We start from the raw sequence: 6,000 nt of genomic DNA on the forward strand, positions 1-6,000 counted from the left end.
GATCCTGGGCCATGGTTTAGTGTAAAATTTGTAAGTTAAGGTTAAGATGTACTGTACATATGAGTGCGCCCCCGGCATGTCTGTCTTAGCGCCGGCAATTTTATTTAAGTCGTCCGTGTGAGTGAGTTTGTTTAGGTAGTTACGCAGCCCTCAGGTTATTTATTTTGGGGACACGAATACCATGAATGTCGCACTCAGGGATCCGTAGGTAAAATGTACTAGGGGAAAACTACACATGATGGCACACGAAAATTTGACGACTCGGGACGAGTCTGTAAAAAGGGGAGGGGGTAGTGTTGTGGTTACCAAATTCGCAAACCACCATTCAGGTCCCTTAGGTGAGGTATCTCGGTAAGTATATGTGTAGTTAGGCCCAAACCCGTTGTTTAGAGGGAATAAATGTCATTCATGCGTGCTGCGACTCTTCAGGATAGCCGTTTTTCTTTTACTATCTTTATTTTGGACCAACCGCCATTGTTACCACCGCCAACCGCGTCTCACCAGTCATCACAACATCAACCACCCACCACAACGCCGCTTCACCACAACAGCCACGACCTTTCCCGTCACACCTCGCAACCGTCGCATCGCCAACGTTCTTGCGCCGCTTGTGGGTACCGGTGTTGGGCGCGCGCCGAACAGCGTGTACAAAACCACGGATTTTCCGCTCCAAAAACGGATCAAAAACGACACACGCCCACTTTTGTTCCGTCCAATCGGTGAGCGAGGGGCGATTTGGCCCCGCCTCCAGGGCGTTGGAGGGCGGTCGCTATATGCAAATTCATGGATCAAAATGCATTCACGCCCACTTTTTCTCGGGCCAATGGGGAGCGAGGTGAAAGGTCGAAGGCAGGGGGTCAAAGGCGAAGCCACGGGGCTTATATAAGCGGCTGTGTTCGTCAGAAAAGGGTTGGTCGTCGTTGGTCGTTGTTGGTCGTCGTCGTCGTCGTGTGCGTTGGGGTTGTGTGTGCGTTGGAAGGAGTTCGCAGGAGGAAGAGTTCGGAGTTGGAGTTGGAGTCGGAGCGAAGAGGACGGAGCTGTGGAGAGGCGGCGGCGGCGAGGGCAGACGAGGGGGTGCTCGCGTCGGTGCCGGGAGCTGCACACCAGGGAGGCCGACGGCGCGACCTGGTCGAGGTGGAGACGCTCGTCGCGGGACTCGAGACAGAGTAAAAATCCTCCTTTCCCCGAGCATCAGCAACCCCCTCCTGTTTCCCCCCGCGCTGAGATAGTGCGACCAAGGGGGCCCCTTTTCCCACCCCCTACCAGACACTGTCCGCGAGGCCCGCGGAGTTGAGGCACCATCGCCGCTCCGCGTCTCATCACCAGACGGGTAGGCCCGACCAGGTCTCGGCCTCAGGCCCGCCTCATCCTTGAGGGTGTTCTTTTTCTTGGTTTTGGGTATGTGTTGTCGGCGCCGTCTGTGAAGTAGAATTGTATAAGTGTTGCCGTGTGCTCGGTAGTCGGTATTAGCTCTGCATTGTGTCTTCGCTTTTACATTGCTTTTTGTGTAAAATTGCATTGTGTTTCTCTTCTTTTCTATGTGCTTTTGGTGGAATTGTATATGTGTGCTTTCCGTTCATCGCGAATAAATGTGCTTTATGTTGAACTGCTTTCCCGCTTCGCTTCGTCATTTCTCTCATTGAATCCTCATCTTGCTTCGCGTAAAGGGTTGGTAGTGGGCTGAATACGCCCGATAATTAATCGAACCGTCGAGGCCGACGATAACACCGCTCGGTTATCCCGATAGTACGGAACGGGTCGCTTAAGTGGCCCGTGTCCGAAGTCGACCTGCGGCGAGGTGCGATCGCCCGGTCTACCCTCCGTGTGGGTACTTAGGTAGGTCGAATTTGGCGAGCAACCCTATCCCACGCGGGGGCCGATTGGCTCGATCGCGGTGAGACCGAAAGGTCCACCCGTGACTGGTTCCCGGCGTTAGTCCGAGAGGGTCACGACTGGATTGTCCGTCCGGTGGGCGACGTGCCGCGATTCGAGTTACGTGGCCGTCGCACGCCGGCGGGCGCGAATCCGCAACAATATATATATATATATATATATATATATATATATATATATATATATATATGTATATCTGTATATCTGTATATATATATATATATATGTATATCTGTATATATATATATATGTATATCTGTATATATATATGTATATATGTATATATATATATATGCATATATGTATATATATATATATATGCATATATATATGTATATACTATATGTGTGTGTACATAAATATGTACATGTTGTTGTTCGTCTTTCGGCTGCTCCCGTCAGGGGTCGCCACAGCGGATCATCCGTTATGATCCGCATTCTGATTTGGCACAGGTTTTACGCCGGATGCCCTTCCTGACGCAACCCTGGTCGCCTCTTATGTCACAGGGATAAGGATTGGGTTCCGCCATGATTCTGGGCTGCCCTACACCCTCTCATAGCACGGCCCAGTGCAGAGCTCCCGTCATCAAGCGATCCTCCAACCCAAGCCTCCGAGTCTCCGGATTACAGCCGCACGCCACTACGCCTGGTACATATATGTATGTATGTATGTATGTATGTATGTATGTATGTATGTATGTATGTATGTATGTATGTATGTATGTATGTATGTATGTATCATAGACTTCTATAGAGAAGGACTGGAACCTCCCGTGCTCGGGGTTTGTAACTTGAGTCTGAAGGATTAACTTGAGTCCGGGGCTAAAATGACTTCTAGAAGGGCTAGAGACACGATCTCGGGATCCATAAAGGGATTTTTGAGGACGGAGAGTTCAATAGTGTCATTTTCAACACCACCTGAGGTCATCTTCAAGGTCAAAATGTCATATTTCAAGGTCAAATTACTGAATTTTGGTAATTTTTTCCCGTTTTTGTGTCTAACTCTTAAATGGTGAGAGGTTGCTGATTGTAATAAGATGCAATTGTGTAGAGCTGTCAAACTTTGATATTTATTGTCATATATTGTATTACATAAACATTATATGCATGTCACAACACTATGCCTATTACAAATATGTCTATGTCTATCACTAGTTGGAGAGCTTTTCTTGCCTCCTGAGGCATCCCAAAGCTTTTTCTTTGTCACTTACATTGAGGACATGAGCTTTCATTAGAATGTTAGCTGAAGTAGTACGTGCAGCATTACTACTAGCGAAAGGTGCATCTTCAGAGGATAACAGCTCAGCATAATGAAATCGGCAACGCATTTTAGTCTTGTCATACAAATTATAGGCATTATGTACAAAAAAGACGGTTGTCATAGTCGACACACTCAATCCACCTCTATTCAAATTATCTAGAAACTCAGGTGACACCTCGTTACGCTCTTCATCATCAATGATCTCCTCCATACTGGTGCTATCGCCATATTTATGAACAACATGTCCGGCCAAATAAACTACTTTATGCTTAAGGGCATCGTCAGACCCCAAGAGATCCTGAGTGTCTTGAGGAGTAATCTCGTCAATGAGTTCACTTTGCTAAGCTGGATTTATGGAAGTTGTACAGTTCTTGTCGCAATCAATCACACGAGAAATGGATTCGGGCATAATGTCATGCTTAATGAGTGTTTGCAAATTTACAATTTTAGCTGCAGCCATAATGTCAACTAAGTCAATGTAGAAGTTTTCACCGCTTCTTTGCCTGGCTTGGCCAAAAAAACTTTTCCAAGGCTTCATCTGCAAATATAGCAGGAAGAATGCAGTCAAAGTCTTTCTCTGCCAGAAGATGCAGCTGCGACAGAAGGAAGGTGAAATGAGGAAGCTCGTGTGCCTCAGTCATCCAACAGAGCTGGCTTATTACAAGCTGACGAATTTCCTTGCTTGCGCATTCATAGATGTTTACCTGGTCAGTTATGGATCTAATCTGGGACCATTTGGAGAGCAGGCTGTTCTTCTGCAAAGGAAAAAGTCGTTTGGGCACCTCAATGCCATCTTTCTCAACTCTATTCAAGAATAGAAATCCAAAAGGTGAGTGAACTTGTTGGAAATGAAAGAACTGCTTGACAGTTTGTCCAGTAGCATCAGTTCTTGATAGGTAAAGGTTTTCCTGGTCTTTTATTACGTTAATGCCAGGAAAATAGGAGCTGATTTTAGCACAGAAGTGGTCAAAATCTTGGATATTGTCTGCAGCCTCATCAGCTGCCTGCATCTTCTTAGCTCTTGATTCTGATGTAGAAGATGATGTTGGGCGTGGGGCTGAGGTCACCTGCTTCAAAGCTGATTTCGGTACTCCAGGAAATATTGATGGGGATTCTTTGGCTCGTTTGCCACCCCAAACTGACACCCTATCACAATTGAAATGTCTCACAAATATATATCTCCTTTAAGCACCTCAAGCTTTCTTTCTCATTTTGCATTGCCAATATCCATCTCTCCCTCTCCTCAGGATCTTTTGGGAAGGATATGACCTTTACATAAGGCGTCCCATCATAGTTTCCTCTACAACCAAAGCAGCTGCAACGACGTGGCATATTGTCACCAAAGCAGGAAACAACACAAAGATCGTGTGAGATCACTAGCTGGACGGTTTCTGAAAGAGAAACAAACAAAACATACATTAGTTAACGATGATAGAAATCAGCAAGTGGGTGCAGTAGGTGCAAAATGTCATGTTTTGTCATAGGCTTTACAAAAGTTTTCCTCTATGAGTTAGAGACAAAAACGGGCAAAAAATACCAAAATTCAGTTATTTGACCTTGAAATATGACCTTTTGACCTTGAAGATGACCTCAGGTGGTGTTGAAAATGACACTATTGAAGTCCCGCCGTCCTCAAAAACCCCTATATGGATCCCGAGATCGTGTATCTAGCCCTTCTAGAAGTCATTTTAGCCCCGGACTCTAGTTAATTCTCCAGATTCAAGTTACAAACCCTGAGATCGTGAGGTTCCAGTCCTTCTCTATGGGAGTCTATGGTATATATATATATATATATATATATATATATATATATATATATATATATATATATATATATATATATATATATATATATATATATGTATATATATATATATATATATATATATATATATATATATATATATATATATATATATAAATTGTTATGGATCTAGAATCCATTTGCATTCAACATACAGATGTCCCAAAAGTCAGTTATGTCCTAAAGTATGTGTGTAGTCAGATCCCTTTGCTTTTGTCTCATGGGAGAATCAAAGCCGTGCGTTGCGATTTCTTTATCGTTAGGTTATTAAATCTTTACATTCAACGAACCCTCCAACGAACAACCAACAACCATTCCATTCTTCAACACTATCCACTACCCACCCGCTGTCTACAAGCACTCTGACTTGCCAAGGCAGGGACTTGCAGCCGTTCCTCGCTGCTTCCACCAACGTTCCATCCACGAGTTAGGGAATTTTAGCAAATTGTATTGACCATCTGTGAAAAAATTGCTTACCAAAAATTTCTTCACTAACGTATTCATCTTGGTGTCCACTAACACCTATCAATTAGTGCAAACCCAAATCCTTGTGGAAAATTCTGGGGAGCCAATCAAAGTTCGGGTGCTCAGAGGGCCTGCGCGAAAAAAATCGGAAAAATTAACTTTTGCCAATATTGACTTGTGGGATGTCCAACTATGGGGTTTTTTGGGGTGCTGAATTGATTACAACCATTAGATTTGAGTAAAAATGAATCCCTGGCCGTAAAATATTGATATGATAAATTTTTCGATATCTCAGACTGTGTTTTGCGGTAATTTGGCTCAATTGATTCAGATTGTTCAAATTGTGCTGAAACCAGCATACATTTTTGAAACCACACTCATGCGTGAGGCAAAATCCTCCGGTGGTTTAAACAGAGGCCACTTTTGGAAAGAGTCTTCTCATACGTCTTGGGTTCAGACTCTGAACCACTTCTCGTTCATTCACCAAGAGCTAGAAAGAAGCATGGTCAAATGCAGGGTACCTGTCCACACCGACGTTAAAAGAGCCCAAATGAAGAGAGATAACGATGCTGTCAACA

At 44.3% G+C, this 6,000-nt stretch overlaps 1 protein-coding gene and 1 pseudogene across 3 annotated transcripts in view; both read left to right on the forward strand.

Annotated features, from left to right (window-relative positions):
• The window catches only part of SPOCK3 (SPARC (osteonectin), cwcv and kazal like domains proteoglycan 3), a 570,187-nt gene that overhangs the window by 62,553 nt on the left and 501,634 nt on the right, over window positions 1–6,000 (forward strand). The window lies entirely within an intron of this gene.
• The window catches only part of LOC147026866 (uncharacterized), a 1,967-nt pseudogene continuing 1,768 nt past the window's right edge, over window positions 5,802–6,000 (forward strand).

The sequence above is a fragment of the Eptatretus burgeri genome, chromosome 5 (assembly GCF_056783735.1).
Source record: "Eptatretus burgeri isolate ZD-2024b chromosome 5, Ebu_testis_v1, whole genome shotgun sequence".
Classification (NCBI taxonomy): Eukaryota; Metazoa; Chordata; class Myxini; order Myxiniformes; family Myxinidae; genus Eptatretus; species Eptatretus burgeri.